This window comes from Procambarus clarkii, chromosome 37 (assembly GCF_040958095.1).
Source record: "Procambarus clarkii isolate CNS0578487 chromosome 37, FALCON_Pclarkii_2.0, whole genome shotgun sequence".
In the NCBI taxonomy this organism is placed as follows: domain Eukaryota; kingdom Metazoa; phylum Arthropoda; class Malacostraca; order Decapoda; family Cambaridae; genus Procambarus; species Procambarus clarkii.
In genome coordinates, this window is record NC_091186.1 from 23,219,469 (window position 1) to 23,237,393 (window position 17,925).

Here is a 17,925-nt window from a genome sequence, read left to right on the forward strand (position 1 = left end):
TGCTTTGTAAGATGTTAGTTATGTTTGCCTCAAAGTCCTCTTCAAGGAGCAGTACATTTTTCTGAAAGTCTTGAAAATCTTGCACTCGAGACGACTTGCAACTCTTGCACTCAAGACGACTTGCAACTCTTGCACTCAAGACGATTTGCAACTCTTGCACTCAAGACGACTTGCAACTCTTGCACTCAAGACGACTTGCACTTCTTGCACTCAAGACGACTTGCACTTCTTGCACTCAAGACGACTTGCACTTCTTGCACTCAAGACGACTTGCAACTCTTGCACTCAAGACGACTTGCAACTCTTGCACTGAAGAAGACTTGCACCTCTTGGACTCAAGAAGTCATGCAACTCTTGCACTCAACAAGTCAGTATAGTGTGGAGGAAGAGCTTGGACACGGGGGAGATACCAGATGCACTTAAAGCAGCAGACATTGCCCCTCTACACAAGGGAGGGAGCAAAGCATTGGCAAAGAATTATAGACCAGTTGCATTAACGTCCCACATAATAAAAGTATTTGAGTGATCAGGAGTCAGGTCACTAGTTTCATGGAGACCAATGACCTTCACAACCCAGGCCAACATGGAGACCAATGACCTCCACAACCCAGGCCAACATGGAGACCAATGACCTTCACAACCCAGGCCAACATGGAGACCAATGACCTCCACAACCCAGGCCAACATGGAGACCAATGACCTCCACAACCCAGGCCAACATGGAGACCAATGACCTCCACAACCCAGGCCAACATGGAGACCAATGACCTCCACAACCCAGGCCAACATGGATTTAGAGCAGGAAGATCATGCCTCTCACAGCTACTTGACCACTACGACAAAGTCACTGAGGCATTAGAAGAAAAACAGAATGCAAACAGCCCCCTCTCACCGTGGTGTTGTCAGCCCCCCACCGTGGTGTTGTCAGCCCCCCACCGTGGTGTTGTCAGCCCCCCACCATGGTGTTGTCAGCCCCCCACCGTGGTGTTGTCAGCCCCCACCGTGGTGTTGTCAGCCCCCACCGTGGTGTTGTCAGCCCCCACCGTGGTGTTGTCAGCCCCCCACCGTGGTGTTGTCAGCCCCCACCGTGGTGTTGTCAGCCCCCCACCGTGGTGGTGTCAGCCCCCCACCGTGGTGGTGTCAGCCCCCCACCGTGGTGTTGTCAGTCCCCCACCGTGGTGTTGTCAGCCCCCACCGTGGTGTTGTCAGCCCCCACCGTGGTGTTGTCAGCCCCCACCGTGGTGTTGTCAGCCCCCCACCGTGGTGTTGTCAGCCCCCCACCGTGGTGTTGTCAGCCCCCCACCGTGGTGTTGTCAGCCCCCCACCGTGGTGTTGTCAGCCCCCACCGTGGTGTTGTCAGCCCCCCACCGTGGTGTTGTCAGCCCCCCACCGTGGTGTTGTCAGCCCCCACCGTGGTGTTGTCAGCCCCCACCGTGGTGTTGTCAGCCCCCCACCGTGGTGGTGTCAGCCCCCCACCGTGGTGTTGTCAGCCCCCCACCGTGGTGTTGTCAGCCCCCACCGTGGTGTTGTCAGCCCCCCACCGTGGTGGTGTCAGCCCCCCACCGTGGTGTTGTCAGCCCCCCACCGTGGTGGTGTCAGCCCCCCACCGTGGTGTTGTCAGCCCCCCACCGTGGTGTTGTCAGCCCCCCACCGTGGTGGTGTCAGCCCCCCACCGTGGTGGTGTCAGCCCCCCACCGTGGTGGTGTCAGCCCCCCACCGTGGTGTTGTCAGCCCCCACCGTGGTGTTGTCAGCCCCCGACCGTGGTGGTGTCAGCCCCCCACCGTGGTGTTGTCAGCCCCCCACCGTGGTGTTGTCAGCCCCCCACCGTGGTGGTGTCAGCCCCCCCACCGTGGTGGTGTCAGCCCCCCACCGTGGTGGTGTCAGCCCCCCAACGTGGTGTTGTCAGCCCCCACCGTGGTGTTGTCAGCCCCCACCGTGGTGTTGTCAGCCCCCACCGTGGTGGTGTCAGCCCCCCACCGTGGTGTTGTCAGCCCCCCACCGTGGTGGTGTCAGCCCCCCACCGTGGTGTTGTCAGCCCCCCACCGTGGTGTTGTCAGCCCCCCACCGTGGTGTTGTCAGCCCCCACCGTGGTGTTGTCAGCCCCCCACCGTGGTGTTGTCAGCCCCCACCGTGGTGTTGTCAGCCCCCCACCGTGGAGTTGTCAGCCCCCACCGTGGTGTTGTCAGACCCCACCGTGGTGTTGTCAGCCCCCACCGTGGTGTTGTCAGCCCCCCACCGTGGTGTTGTCAGCCCCCACCGTGGTGTTGTCAGCCCCCAACCGTGGTGTTGTCAGCCCCCACCGTGGTGTTGTCAGCCCCACCGTGGTGTTGTCAGCCCCCCACCGTGGTGTTGTCAGCCCCCCACCGTGGTGTTGTCAGCCCCCCACCGTGGTGTTGTCAGCCCCCACCGTGGTGTTGTCAGCCCCCCACCGTGGTGTTGTCAGCCCCCACCGTGGTGTTGTCAGCCCCCCACCGTGGTGTTGTCAGCCCCCACCGTGGTGTTGTCAGCCCCCACCGTAGTGTTGTCAGCCCCCACCGTGGTGTTGTCAGCCCCCACCGTGGTGTTGTCAGCCCCCACCGTGGTGTTGTCAGCCCCCACCGTGGTGTTGTCAGCCCCCACCGTGGTGTTGTCAGCCCCCACCGTGGTGTTGTCAGACCCCACCGTGGTGTTGTCAGACCCCACCGTGGTGTTGTCAGCCCCCACCGTGGTGTTGTCAGCCCCCCACCGTGGTGTTGTCAGCCCCCCACCGTGGTGTTGTCATCCCCCACCGTGGTGTTGTCATCCCCCACCGTGGTGTTGTCAGCCCCCCACCGTGTTGTTGTCAGACCCCACCGTGGTGTTGTCAGCCCCCACCGTGGTGTTGGCAGCCCCCCACCGTGGTGTTGTCAGCCCCCACCGTGGTGTTGTCAGCCCCCACCGTGGTGTTGTCAGCCCCCACCGTGGTGTTGTCAGCCCCCACCGTGGTGTTGTCAGCCCCCACCGTGGTGTTGTCAGCCCCCACCGTGGTGTTGTCAGCCCCCACCGTGGTGTTGTCAGACCCCACCGTGGTGTTGTCAGACCCCACCGTGGTGTTGTCAGACCCCACCGTGGTGTTGTCAGCCCCCACCGTGGTGTTGTAAGCCCCCACCGTGGTGTTGTCAGCCCCCCACCGTGGTGTTGTCAGGCCCCCACCGTGGTGTTGTCAGCCCCCACCGTGGTGTTGTCAGCCCCCACCGTGGTGTTGTCAGCCCCCACCGTGGTGTTGTCAGCCCCCACCGTGGTGTTGTCAGCCCCCACCGTGGTGTTGTCAGCCCCCACCGTGGTGTTGTCAGACCCCACCGTGGTGTTGTCAGCCCCCACCGTGGTGTTGTCAGCCCCCACCGTGGTGTTGTCAGCCCCCACCGTGGTGTTGTCAGCCCCCACCGTGGTGTTGTCAGCCCCTACCGTGGTGTTGTCAGCCCCCACCGTGGTGTTGTCAGCCCCCACCGTGGTGTTGTCAGCCCCCACCGTGGTGTTGTCAGACCCCACCGTGGTGTTGTCAGACCCCACCGTGGTGTTGTCAGACCCCACCGTGGTGTTGTCAGCCCCCACCGTGGTGTTGTCAGCCCCCCACCGTGGTGTTGTCAGCCCCCACCGTGGTGTTGTCAGCCCCCACCGTGGTGTTGTCAGCCCCCACCGTGGTGTTGTCAGCCCCCACCGTGGTGTTGTCAGCCCCCACCGTGGTGTTGTCAGCCCCCACCGTGGTGTTGTCAGACCCCACCGTGGTGTTGTCAGACCCCACCGTGGTGTTGTCAGCCCCCACCGTGGTGTTGTCAGCCCCCCACCGTGGTGTTGTCAGCCCCCACCGTGGTGTTGTCAGCCCCCACCGTGGTGTTGTCAGCCCCCACCGTGGTGTTGTCAGCCCCCACCGTGGTGTTGTCAGACCCCACCGTGGTGTTGTCAGACCCCACCGTGGTGTTGTCAGCCCCCACCGTGGTGTTGTCAGCCCCCACCGTGGTGTTGTCAGCCACCACCGTGGTGTTGTCAGCCCCCACCGTGGTGTTGTCAGACCCCACCGTGGTGTTGTCAGCCCCCACCGTGGTGTTGTCAGACCTCACCGTGGTGTTGTCAGACCCCACCGTGGTGTTGTCAGACCCCACCGTGGTGTTGTCAGCCCCCACCGTGGTGTTGTCAGCCCCCCACCGTGGTGTTGTCAGACCCCACCGTGGTGTTGTCAGCCCCCACCGTGGTGTTGTCAGCCCCCACCGTGGTGTTGTCAGCCCCCCACCGTGGTGGTGTCAGATAGGTGCTTCAGTGTTTTTGCACTTTTCTGTGATTTTCATGTAATTTTCTGTATCTTTTGTGTACTTTTGTCTCATGTATCTTGTTTTGGTGTTGTATTTGTATGTTCTTGTTTGTGGGTCGGTGTTGGTGTCTGTGTTGTGTGTGTCCTGTTTGGTGTCAATATGTGCCTTTTGTGTTTGAGGACATGGCTGCAGGCCCTTCACACCCGTGGTTCTGTCACCTTGCTTTGGGGTCTCGCCAACAGGACCTACACACCTATGCCTATATATGCACAATATCCTATGCCTATATACGCACAATATGCTAATGTATTATAATATCAATTTACATTTGAGAAAATTTCTGTTTTGAATGATTGGTATGGTTAAACTGATGAATGCGTCTGTGGGGTCGACCGCTGGATGTAATGGACTTGAGTCGAGGACGGGTTGCGCCCCAACTGACAACGAACCATCAATCTTGCCTGTACAGCTATCGACGTGTCGGACCTTAATGATGTAACTGAATGGGAATTAAATCATGCACTAAAGATGGGAAAATCAACTGCTCCTGGAGAGGATGGTATTACTTACAGTCTACTGAGATTAGTCTCACACGTACCAGGTAATCCACTATTAGTGTTGTACAGAATGAGTTTACGTGAAGGAGTATTACCTGATGCTTGGACAAAGAGTGTCATTGTTCCCATCCCCAAACCACACTCAGATAATTATAGACCCATATCTCTAACATCGTGTGTTTGCAAAGTGCTTGAACGTATTGTTCTTAACCGACTCATGTATCGTATACAGGGGCACCTGTCACCCCAACTGTTTGGATTTAGTCCGTCCTGGACCATTCTCAAGTCGATTGTCGACTTGACTTGAGAATGACACAATCAACTTGAGAATTGTCCAGGACGGACCGAAACGTCGTCGTCCCTTCACCTTCTAGTGTGTGGTCTGGTCAACATACTTTAGCCACATTATTATGACTCGTCGCCTGCATGTGTTTGGGTTTATGCCCGGGCTCGGTACACAACACTGTTTTGCTGAATACTTTGCTCATATTGAAGCTTCCCCTCAAGCAGTCTTCATCGACCTAGCAGCAGCTTTTGATACAGCAAACAGAGAAATCATACTGGAACAGCTTGCCGAGCTGGGAATACAAGGAAAATTACTGAAATGGATAAAGGGCTATTTGTCTAATCGAACAGCATATGTTTTGTTTAATGGTGTTAAAAGCACAGAGAGCAAACACTTTGAACTGGGAACTCCACAAGGAGGGGTCCTCAGTCCCTTATTGTTCAACGTTCTGATGCATAAACTTATTAAAGATCTTCCAACTAATAATGAAGACACTGTCATGTGTTATGCTGATGATATATGTTTACAGGCTGCCACCGAGCCTAGAATGCAAGTTCTGCTCGACGCTTTTGCTACTAGAGCTGAGGAATGTGGCCTCCTTATCTCTGTACAGAAAACTCGTGCCCTCATTCCGTGTGGTATTCCACCAGCCAATTATCATATAGATGGGCGAGCACTTGAGAACTGCGAGTCTTACAGATACCTTGGTGTCCCCATTAACGACCCTGGGTACCTTTCTTCTCTCAAGAGGAGACTTTGGGAGAGATTAAAGCCCTTGCGGGTCCTTGTTGGTGTCAATCATGGAATTAACGTGAAACTTGCTAGAATGTTTTATGTATCATTTATACGCTCTGTGATTGGCTACAATGCTCTACATCTCACACTGTATACTGACAAAGAGCTGAAATCTCTTGAAACCTTGCAAAATGAAGCTATGCGTCTCATCCTTGGGGCTCCAAAGTCCACGAGAATAGTTAATATGAGAGCAGAGTTAAAATTACCTACCATAAGTGAGAGAATTTTGTTCATTAGCACAGTTTTCGGCGTGAAGGCATTGAGTAGATCTAGACAACACATGAAGTTTCAAGCTAAACTTTCTAATATGCTGCACTCACCTGAGGTCTATAGAAGAAGAACGAAATCTGATTATGTATATTGGTTCTACAAGGTAGCCAACTCCATCAAAATATTAAATATGTACCCAACTCAATTAATGATTAATCAACCAATTACTCCATGGGATAACTGGGATCTATCAGTTGATTTTGTAAATGCGCCCAAGAAAGATAGTGTGCACTCTACATTATTAAAACAGTTAACACTGAAGAGCATCACTGAAAGTACTCAGAGTATGGGTAACGATGTGTATCAGTGCTATACCGACGGCTCTGTAGAAGAAGGTGGACGATGTACCGGATGTGTAATATATTTGAACAATCTTCTCTCGTACATACAGCAATGAAGCGCGTCAATGACTGGGCAAGTACAACTCAAACCGATACTGACTGATTTTCGCCCTGCTGGACTAAGGTATGCTGAACTGTGTAATTACTATACGAGTACTGGAACACGTGATGATATATTGGACTTGTACCCTAGATTGACTATGTAATACATCTGTTATACAATGTATTGTACATTATTGTTATGCAACACTTTATGTAGGGAATACGTATATCTGTGTATCTCTGTATTTATGTCTGTAGGTTAGATGAGCATTTTTAAAGCACTACAATCACCTTCTGTGGTTGATTGTTCAATAAACCGCTGAACTATATGTTTAACACATCTCTCACCCTGTCCATCTAGGACAGAAAAAAAAATGTATATATGCTGGTTAGCATTGTAAATGTCTGGCCACGTCTGTGGTACAAAATAATAAAACAAAAAAAAATCCCAGGCCGGTTGTCCAAACGTCACCACTTCCAGTCAGGTCCCTCAACCCCCCCCCCCCCCCCCCCCGGCACGGTGCCGACCCCCCCCCCCCCCCCCCCTCCTGGCCAGGGGCCGTCCCTGGCCCTCACACCCCCCCCCCTTACCCCCTCACAGGCAGCCGCGGCTATCACAAGGCAGCGCCGGGTATCGATCCCAGTCCTTCGCTTTTATCTCGGTTCCCCAGGCGTCTCTCACACACCAGCCCACCCCCTGCTGGCCTCCCCTATTGCTCCCCACCCCCTGCTGGACTCCCCTATTGCTCCCCACCCCCTGCTGGCCTCCCCTATTGCTCCCCACCCCCTGCTGGACTCCCCTATTGCTCCCCACCCAGTGTTGGTCTCCCCTATTGCTCCCCACCCCCCTGCTGGCCTCCCCTATTGCTCCCCACCCCCTGCTGGACTCCCCTATTGCTCCCCACCCCCTGCTGGACTCCCCTATTGCTCCCCACCCCCTGCTGGCCTCCCCTATTGCTCCCCACCCAGTGTTGGTCTCCCCTATTGCTCCCCACCCCCTGCTGGCCTCCCCTATTGCTCCCCACCCCCTGCTGGACTCCCCTATTGCTCCCCACCCCCTGCTGGACTCCCCTATTGCTCCCCACCCCCTGCTGGCCTCCCCTATTGCTCCCCACCCCCTGCTGGACTCCCCTATTGCTCCCCACCCCCTGCTGGACTCCCCTATTGCTCCCCACCCTCTGCTGGACTCCCCTATTGCTCCCCACCCCCTGCTGGCCTCCCCTATTGCTCCCCACCCCCCCTGCTGGCCTCCCCTATTGCTCCCCACCCCCCCTGCTGGCCTCCCATATTGCTCCCCACCCCCTGCTGGCCTCCCCTATTGCTCCCTACCCCCCCTGCTGGCCTCCCCTATTGCTCCCCACCCCCTGCTGGCCTCCCCTATTGCTCCCCACCCCCCCTGCTGGCCTCCCCTATTGCTCCCCACCCCCCCTGCTGGCCTCCCCTATTGCTCCCCACCCCCCCTGCTGGCCTCCCCTATTGCTCCCCACCCCCCCTGCTGGCCTCCCCTATTGCTCCCCACCCCCCCTGCTGGCCTCCCCTATTGCTCCCCACCCCCTGCTGGCCTCCCCTATTACTCCAAACACACCTGCCACTCTCCCCATTACTCCCCCACACACCTGCCACTTTTCCCATTACTTCCCACACACACCTGCCACTCTCATTACTCCCCATACACCTGCCACTCTCCACATTACTCCAAACACACCTGCCACTCTCCCCATTACTTCCCACACACACCTGCCACTCTCCCCATTACTTCCCACACACACCTGCCACTCTCCCCATTACTTCCCACACACACCTGCCACTCTCCCCATTACTTCCCACACACACCTGCCACTCTCCTCATTACTTCCCACACACACCTGCCACTCTCCCCATTACTTCCCACACACACACCTGCCACTATCCCTATTACTCCCCCACACACCTGCCACTCTCCCCATTACTCCCCACACACCTGCTACTCTCCCCATTACTCCCCACACACCTGGCACTCTCCCCATTACTCCCCCACACACCTGCTACTCTCCCTATTACTCCCCCCACACACCTGCTACTCTCCCTATTACTCCCCCCACACACCTGCTACTCTCCCCATAACTCCCCACTTTAGCACAATGGTAAAGAACTTTGCCGGCGCTTCGCGAGTGCTTTGGCCTGGGTTCGTATCCTGGCCGGGGAGGATTGACTGGGCGCCAGACCTTAACTGTAGCCTCTGTTCACCCAGCAGTGAATGGGTACCTGGGTGTTAAACGATTTGGCGGGTCGTATTCCAGGGAGAATTAGGTTCAAGGACCTGCCGGAAACGTTGTGTGTGCTGGCTTGTGGCTTCACATGTAACAACTCTCGTATATATAAATACAAAAATATATATAAATGATGCAAGGTCGTCTACCCTGGGTGTCTGTGTGCAGGAAACTCCAGTTGCTATGGTCACTGAGACGGCGCAGCCTGTGACAACCAATCACAGCGAGGCAAGACGATGACGGCACTCGAGGAAAGCTTGAGGAATGGCCAAGGCGGGTCACTTTACACTGGAGAGTCAAGGAGGTCGCCCATTTGTCGGCTCCATCACTGTGGGAGAGAGTTCGTCAACTTGTGAGCAGGACCGACACCAGAGAAGCTCAGGGCGGTATACAGCAGTGAGAGGGAGCCCCGGAGCTGACCTCCTTCCCAGCAGTGTCGTCGGGGCGAGGCAGGAGGGAAGGCTCTCCGCTGCCACCATACTAGTGGTAGTATAGTCTGTATGGACCTAATGCAAGAGGGGTTTTTTGGTTGTCAAGAAGGATGACGGTGCTTCAAGGGTGCTGGTGCACCAGGAGTGTTGTCACTGTGTTTTCTGGAGAGAGGACAGAGGCAGCCGGGACCAGTACACCTCTGAAGCAACTCAGGTTTAACAAGTCAAGACGGAGGTTTGGAGTGTGTGGAGACTGGCACGACTCGCCAGCGTGTGTGTGACCAGCCCGTCCTCCAAAGACCCAAAAGTGATTCCATCCACCCGCCAAACCCCCTGTTTATGAATGAAAAACGGTTTACACACGACTCACAACTGACTTCATTCGAACACTTCTGGAACATGTGCTTCACTGATGAATTTTGTTCTAACCACAACACTGTAAATGCTTCACCCACATACTACAAATACAAATAATCGCCAACAGAACCTAAATACCTATTCTGACCTAACCTCTGCATATATATATATATATATATATATATATATATATATATATATATATATATATATATATATATATATATAGAGAGAGAGAGAGAGAGAGAGAGAGAGAGAGAGAGAGAGAGAGAGAGAGAGAGAGAGAGAGAGAGAGAGAGAGAGAGAGAGAGAGAGAGGGGGGGGGGGAGGGAGGGGGGTCCTTGTTACATTTGGGGGGGGGGGGAGGGAATGCTCTGACTAGGGAAAGAGCACTGGTATTTTACATTTTGAGGTATGATTCTCGCTTGGAGTGCGAGAGGTCCTGGGTTCATCTCCTGGACAGGCCCCCAAATGTTAGGGACTAGCACCCCTTCCATGTTGCTCGAGACATTCACTGATAGGACGCTGGATACTCAATTTCCTGTCGAACAGAACACAAAGAGTAACAGTCAATCAAATAAAATCAAGTCCAAGAGCAGTTAAAAGCTCTGTACCTCAAGGTACAGTCCTTGCACCACTGCTGTTCCTTATTCTCATATCAGATAAAGAAAAAAAATACAAGTTACAGCTTCGTATCAACCTTTGTAGATGACACAAAAATCAGCATGAAAATTACCTCTGCTGAAGACATGGAAAAATTACAAGCAGATATCAACAAAGTTTTCGATTGGGTAGCAGAAAATAACATGATGCTTAACAACGATAAATTCCAGTTTCTCAGGTACGGCAAAAATGAGAACCTTAAACATAATACAGGGTACAAAACACAATCGAATCTGCCCATAGTAGGTAAACAGCATGTCAAGGATTTGGGAATAATGATGTCCGACGACCTAACGTTTAGGGAGCATAACCAAGCAAATATTGCGTCAGCCAGAAAAATGATAGGATGGATTACGATAACTTTCAAATCCAGGGATCCCATCACAATGGTTGTACTCTTCAAGTCACTAGCGTTGTCCCGTCTTGAGTACTGCTCAGTACTCACTTCCCCCTTCAGAGCAGGAGAGATTGCTGAAATAGAGGGAATACAGAGAACATATACGGCACGCATAGACGAGATAAAACACCTAAATTATTGGGATCGTCTCAAAGCTCTTCAAATGTACTCACTAGAAAGGAGACGAGAGAGATACCAAAGAATATACACATGGACAATACTGGAGGGCCAGGTCCCAAATCTACACAGTATGCAGAATACAACAAGTAAAGAACAGAGGTGCCATAGGCACAAAAAGAAGTCCACTACGGGCTCACCATAGCCCGTGCTACTTGGAACTTTTTGTACCAGGTAGCGAATCGTAAACAACAACAACAATCAGAGAACACTGTATAAACATCAGAGGTCCGCGGTTGTTCAACGTCCTCCCAGCGACTATAAGAAATATTGCCCGAACAACCGTGGACATCTTCAAGAGGAAACTAGATAGTTTTCTAAGAGAAGTTCCGGATCAGCCGGGCTGTGGTGGGTATGTGGCCCTGCGGGCCGCTCCCAGCAACAGCCTGGTGGACCAAACTCTCACAAGTCGAGCCTGGCCTCGGGCTTGGGGAGTAGAAGACCTCCCAGAACCCCATCAACCAGGTATCAACCAGGTATGGGTTGACTAACCAACCATCACGTTTCTAACATTTTGCAACACAGTAAAAAAAAAAATGCAACTGTTTTCCCTAACCAGAAATGTATGAACCCCAGCAACCCACCAACTCTGTTAAGGCCAATGCATCAAAACCTAGGTGCTTTAATTTTTACTAATACATCACATTTTTAACACATTGGTTAATTCCATAAGGAAAATGCGACGTAGGTCGCATTTGAGCCGGTCGGCCGAGCGGACAGCACGCTGGACTGTGATCCTGTGGTCCCGGGTTCGATCCCGGGCGCCGGCGAGAAACAATGGGCAGAGTTTCCTTCACCCAATGCCCCTGTTACCTAGCAGTAAATAGGTACCTGGGTGTTAGTCAGCTGTCACGGGCTGCTTCCTGGGGGTGGAGGCGTGGTCGAGGACCGGGCCGCGGGGACACTAAAGCCCCGAAATCATCTCAAGATAACCTCAAGATAGGTGATCGGTGTGTAGGTGGCATCCATGGACCTACCTGGCCAGCTGGTCATCAGTCTGCCCTCTTACCTGCAACACAAAATAACAGTTATTTTAAATAAAATTAATATATAATTCTTGATATTATTAAATAGTTAACACTATTTAGGGAGGGGAGCCGGTCGGCCGAGCGGACCAACTAACTCCCAGGTACCTATTTACTGCTAGGTGAATAGTGCATCAGAGTGAATGAAACTCTACCCATTTGTTTCCGTCTCCGCCGGGCATCGATCCCGGGACGTTAGGAATACGAACCCCGAGCACTGTCCACTCAGCCGTCAGACGCCTATAATGCAGTATCATGCATTAATTGCCCATACTCAACAGCCCAGTAACATAATTAATATGTCAAGGTTAATATGTCAATATGTTAATATGTCATATGTCAATATGTTAATATGTTAACGTCAAGGAGAGACTGGCAGGTGACGGAGCACCGAGTGGTGTGACGGAGCACTGAGTGACGTGACGGAGCACTGAGTGACGCAACCCGTTCTCGCAAATTTAATAAGTCAATATTGACTTATTAAATATGTGCATAGGTGACATACTAAACATAATAGATACCCTTAAAAAGATTCATAGAAAACACCGACCTTACCTAACCTTGTTAGTATCTTAAGATAAGCATCTTATTGCTTCGTAATTACAATTATTACCTAACCTATAATAGGTATAGGTTAAGTAATAATTGTAATTACGAAGCTATAAGATGCTTATCTTAAGATATTAACAAGGTTAGGTAAGGTCGGTGTTTTCTATGAATCTTTTTAAGGGTATCTATTATGTTTAGTATATCACCTATGCACGTAGTTAATAAGTCAATATTGACTTTACGAATTTGCGAGAACGGGTTGCAACGACGTGACGGAGCACTGAGTGACGTGACGGAGCACTGAGTGACGTGACGGAGCACTGAGTGCCAACCTTGCACGACGTGGAGGTCCAACTCGTCCTCACTAATCACATACCTGACGACACAATCCCTAACGAACAAAATATGACGTAGTATACACCACAACCGCTCGCAAACATTCACGTTTTCTAAGGGTGGGTCACTCAGGTTAGGTTAGGGTGTTTTAGTACACCACTTTCTGGCCGTTGTGGCAAGTGGAGTTTACAAATACAAAGTGTGAAGCACCACACCTTAACGTCTCGTCTTCTCATAGTTCACAGAAAACGAAGATGGATTTGGTCACAGCTGTCACCCCCATGTGCTCAGCTGTGTCATGGGGGTTAGGTTATCTTGAGATGATTTCGGGGCTTTTTAGTGTCCCCGCGGCCCGGTCCTCGACCAGGCCTCCACCCCCAGGAAGCAGCCCGTGACAGCTGGCTAACACCCAGGTACCTATTTTACTGCTAGGTAACAGGGGCATAGGGTGAAAGAAACTCTGCCCATTGTTTCTCGCCGGCGCCTGGGATCGAACCCAGGACCGCAGGATCCAAGTCTAGCGTGCTGTCCGCTCGGCCGACCGGCTCAATGTGGTTTACCCACATTATTTTGCATATCCATTTGTAAACCCAGGCCCTTTGTAGTGACCTAAGAGGAGAGGAATAATGACCTTAATTAAGTCCCAGGTTGTAGAGGGGGAAGGAACCACCCCCATCGTTTTGTCTGTCTCAATCCTGTGATGATCCAAGTAACCCCCCACCCCCCCTGTTCTAAGAAATGTGAGGAAATCTGGTATATGTTAAATAAAATCTTTTTTTGTAAAATTGTACCCCAAGATGTATTTCTTGTCCCTTGTAGTTAGAACTGGTGACTATTACTATATAGACCCCTGCACTTCCATTATTTATAAGAAAGTAAGAGTGGGTGTGTTAGCGATACTTTAGGGTACGGCTTTCAGTCACGTACCTTACACGGAGGGAGGCAGGGCCAGGCTAGGACACGGGAGGGGGGCAGGGCCAGGCTAGGACACGGGAGGGGGGCAGGGCCAGACTAGGACACGGGAGGAAGGCAGGGCCAGACTAGGACACGGGAGGGGGCAGGGCCAGGCTAGGACACGGGAGGGGGGCAGGGCCAGGCTAGGACACGGGAGGGAGGCAGGGCCAGGCTAGGACACGGGAGGGGGCAGGGCCAGGCTAGGACACGGGAGGGGGCAGGGCCAGGCTAGGACACGGGAGGGGGGCAGGGCCAGGCTAGGACACGGGAGGGGGGCAGGGCCAGGCTAGGACACGGGAGGGGGGCAGGGCCAGGCTAGGACACGGGAGGGGGGCAGGGCCAGACTAGGACACGGGAGGGGGGCAGGGCCAGGCTAGGACACGGGAGGGGGCAGGGCCAGGCTAGGACACGGGAGGGAGGCAGGGCCAGGCTAGGACACGGGAGGGGGGCAGGGCCAGGCTAGGACACGGGAGGGGGGCAGGGCCAGGCTAGGACACGGGAGGGGGGCAGGGCCAGACTAGGACACGGGAGGGGGGGCAGGGCCAGGCTAGGACACGGGAGGGGAGGCAGGGCCAGACTAGGACACGGGAGGGGGGGCAGGGCCAGGCTAGGACACGGGAGGGGGGGCAGGGCCAGACTAGGACACGGGAGGGGGGCAGGGCCAGGCTAGGACACGGGAGGGGGGCAGGGCCAGGCTAGGACACGGGAGGGGGCAGGGCCAGGCTAGGACACGGGAGGGGGGCAGGGCCAGGCTAGGACACGGGAGGGGGCAGGGCCAGGCTAGGACACGGGAGGGGGGCAGGGCCATGCTAGGACACGGGAGGGGGGCAGGGCCAGGCTAGGACACGGGAGGGGGGCAGGGCCAGGCTAGGACACGGGAGGGGGCAGGGCCAGGCTAGGACACGGGAGGGGGGCAGGGCCAGGCTAGGACACGGGAGGGGGGCAGGGCCAGGCTAGGACACGGGAGGGGGGCAGGGCCAGGCTAGGACACGGGAGGGGGGCAGGGCCAGGCTAGGACACGGGAGGGGGGCAGGGCCAGGCTAGGACACGGGAGGGGGGCAGGGCCAGACTAGGACACGGGAGGGTGGCAGGGCCAGACTAGGACACGGGAGGGGGGGCAGGGCCAGGCTAGGACACGGGAGGGGGGGCAGGGCCAGACTAGGACACGGGAGGGGAGGCAGGGCCAGACTAGGACACGGGAGGGGGGCAGGGCCAGACTAGGACACGGGAGGGGGGCAGGGCCACGCTAGGACACGGGAGGGGGGCAGGGCCAGACTAGGACACGGGAGGGGAGGCAGGGCCAGACTAGAACACGGGAGGGGGGCAGGGCCAGGCTAGGACACGGGAGGGGGGCAGGGCCAGGCTAGGACACGGGAGGGGGCAGGGCCAGACTAGGACACGGGAGGGGGGCAGGGCCAGGCTAGGACACGGGAGGGGGGCAGGGCCAGGCTAGGACACGGGAGGGAGGCAGGGCCAGGCTAGGACACGGGAGGGGGGCAGGGCCAGGCTAGGACACGGGAGGGGGGCAGGGCCAGGCTAGGACACGGGAGGGGGGCAGCGCCAGGCTAGGACACGGGAGGGAGGCAGGGCCAGACTAGGACACGGGAGGGGGGCAGGGCCTGGCTAGGACACGGGAGGGGGGCAGGGCCAGGCTAGGACACGGGAGGGAGGCAGGGCCAGGCTAGGACACGGGAGGGAGGCAGGGCCAGGCTAGGACACGGGAGGGGGGCAGGGCCAGGCTAGGACACGGGAGGGGGGCAGGGCCAGGCTAGGACACGAGAGGGAGGCAGGGCCAGGCTAGGACACGGGAGGGGGGCAGGGCTAGGCTAGGACACGGGAGGGGGGCAGGGCCAGGCTAGGACACGGGAGGGAGGCAGGGCCAGGCTAGGACACGGGAGGGGGGCAGGGCCAGGCTGGGACACGGGAGGGGGGCAGGGCCAGGCTAGGACACGGGAGGGAGGCAGGGCCAGGCTAGGACACGGGAGGGGGGCAGGGCCAGGCTAGGACACGGGAGGGGGGCAGGGCCAGGCTAGGACACGGGAGGGGGGCAGGGCCAGGCTAGGACACGGGAGGGGGGCAGGGCCAGGCTAGGACACGGGAGGGGGGCAGGGCCAGGCTAGGACACGGGAGGGGGGCAGGGCCAGGCTAGGACACGGGAGGGAGGCAGGGCCAGGCTAGGACACGGGAGGGAGGCAGGGCCAGGCTAGGACCCGGGAGGGGGGCAGGGCCAGGCTAGGACACGGGAGGGGGGCAGGGCCAGACTAGGACACGGGAGGGGGCAGGGCCAGGCTAGGACACGGGAGGGGGGCAGGGCCAGGCTAGGACACGGGAGGGGGGCAGGGCCAGGCTAGGACACGGGAGGGGGGCAGGGCCAGGCTAGGACACGGGAGGGGGGCAGGGCCAGGCTAGGACACGGGAGGGGGCAGGGCCAGACTAGGACACGGGAGGGGGGCAGGGCCAGGCTAGGACACGGGAGGGGGGCAGGGCCAGGCTAGGACACGGGAGGGAGGCAGGGCCAGGCTAGGACACGGGAGGGGGGCAGGGCCAGGCTAGGACACGGGAGGGGGGCAGGGCCAGGCTAGGACACGGGAGGGAGGCAGGGCCAGGCTAGGACACGGGAGGGAGGCAGGGCCAGGCTAGGACACGGGAGGGAGGCAGGGCCAGGCTAGGACACGGGAGGGGGGCAGGGCCAGGCTAGGACACGGGAGGGGGGCAGGGCCAGGCTAGGACACGGGAGGGGGGCAGGGCCAGACTAGGACACGGGAGGGGGCAGGGCCAGGCTAGGACACGGGTCGACACTAACCTGTGGTACATGGTGGTAACGTGTCCAGGTCTTCCACAATCTCGATGAAGGTGGCCTCAAATGCGATGTTCTCCCGGGACATTGTTGTCGCTGTGGGAGACACGACCTCCAGTGATCAGCCTCCAGTACTGAGTCACCAGTGATCAGCCTCCAGTATTGTGTCACCAGTGATCAGCCTCCAGTACTGAGTCACCAGTGATCAGCCTCCAGTACTGTCACCAGTGATCAGCCTCCAGTACTGTCTCACCAGTGATCAGCCTCCAGTACTGAGTCACCAGTGATCAGCCTCCAGTACTGAGTCACCAGTGATCAGCCTCCAGTACTGTCTCACCAGTGATCAGCCTCCAGTACTGAGTCACCAGTGATCAGCCTCCAGTACTGTCTCACCAGTGATCAGCCTCCAGTACTGTCTCACCAGTGATCAGCCTCCAGTACTGTCTCACCAGTGATCAGCCTCCAGTACTGAGTCACCAGTGATCAGCCTCCAGTACTGTGTCACCAGTGATCAGCCTCCAGTACTGAGTCACCAGTGATCAGCCTCCAGTACTGTCTCACCAGTGATCAGCCTCCAGTACTGAGTCACCAGTGATCAACCTCCAGTACTGAGTCACCAGTGATCAGCCTCCAGTACTGAGTCACCAGTGATCAGCCTCCAGTACGGAGTCACCAGTGATCAACCTCCAGTACTGAGTCACCAGTGATCAGCCTCCAGTACTGAGTCACCAGTGATCAGCCTCCAGTACTGAGTCACCAGTGATCAGCCTCCAGTACTGAGTCACCAGTGATCAGCCTCCAGTACTGAGTCACCAGTGATCAGCCTCCAGTACTGAGTCACCAGTGATCAGCCTCCAGTACTGTGTCACCAGTGATCAGCCTCCAGTACTGAGTCACCAGTGATCAGCCTCCAGTACTGAGTCACCAGTGATCAGCCTCCAGTACTGTCTCACCAGTGATCAGCCTCCAGTACTGAGTCACCAGTGATCAGCCTCCAGTACTGAGTCACCAGTGATCAGCCTCCAGTACTGAGTCACCAGTGATCAGCCTCCAGTACTGAGTCACCAGTGATCAGCCTCCAGTACTGAGTCACCAGTGATCAGCCTCCAGTACTGTCTCACCAGTGATCAGCCTCCAGTACTGTCTCACCAGTGATCAGCCTCCAGTACTGAGTCACCAGTGATCAGCCTCCAGTACTGTCTCACCAGTGATCAGCCTCCAGTACTGAGTCACCAGTGATCAGCCTCCAGTACTCTGTCACCAGTGATCAGCCTCCAGTACTGTGTCACCAGTGATCAGCCTCCAGTACTGAGTCACCAGTGATCAGCCTCCAGTACTGTCTCACCAGTGATCAGCCTCCAGTACTGAGTCACCAGTGATCAACCTCCAGTACTGAGTCACCAGTGATCAGCCTCCAGTACTGAGTCACCAGT

The 17,925-nt window shown here is 56.0% G+C and overlaps 1 protein-coding gene across 1 annotated transcript in view; it reads right to left on the reverse strand.

Moving 5' to 3' along the window:
- LOC123765891 (phosphatase and actin regulator 2) overlaps window positions 1-17,925 on the reverse strand; it is a 568,756-nt gene that overhangs the window by 531,308 nt on the left and 19,523 nt on the right. The window lies entirely within an intron of this gene.